This window comes from Agrilus planipennis, unplaced genomic scaffold (assembly GCF_000699045.2).
Source record: "Agrilus planipennis isolate EAB-ADULT unplaced genomic scaffold, Apla_2.0 scaffold246, whole genome shotgun sequence".
NCBI classification, from domain to species: domain Eukaryota; kingdom Metazoa; phylum Arthropoda; class Insecta; order Coleoptera; family Buprestidae; genus Agrilus; species Agrilus planipennis.
In genome coordinates this window covers 460166-460850 of record NW_020440921.1, presented here as the reverse complement: position 1 = coordinate 460850, position 685 = coordinate 460166, and positions in this window count along the sequence as shown.

The window sequence follows — 685 nt, the reverse complement described above, 5'->3', positions numbered from 1 at the left end:
CATAATGTCTTTAAAAAAAATGCATAATTTGCTTTCAAAAAAACAATTTATATCGTTAAGTGTTTAAATGTGTGGTTCAAAATGCTCAAAGTTTTTATTTTTGTTTTTTAACTTGGCAAATAATAAATAAATTTATCATTAAAATAAAGGGCAATAAACAGATTGTAAATGAATAAGAAATCAATTGGTTACCATTTAAAGCTTTACTCTAATTACTCAATAAATATGCTTACCTAAAATTAGTTTAAATTTCTTGTTGCCATAACTTATTGCTTATGCTGTGTCGATTGATGGGACGTTTAGAAAATTATGTACCATTTTTTATAAAATATTCTGAACAACATTGTTCTTTTACATGTGGTTACCATGGCTAACTATTTATTTTTTATATCTCAGGTGCCTCTTTCTCTTTTACAATTGTAAATTCTTAGTTTTTGTTGTTATAGCATGATTTAGTGCGATTTTCTAAAGAGGTTGTTTATTGAAGACTGACATTAGATAAAGTAAAAATTCAGTATGTCTTCTTTATACGTAATATGGCCTAATTAAAAATAATTGAAATTCAGAATTAAAATCATCGTTATAATGTTTGAGTCCTTAAATTGAATAAACATTCCTCATAAATTTATTAAATCTGTGATACAAAACAAAAAAGTTTATTTTTTTTTTTTCATATATAGTAGTA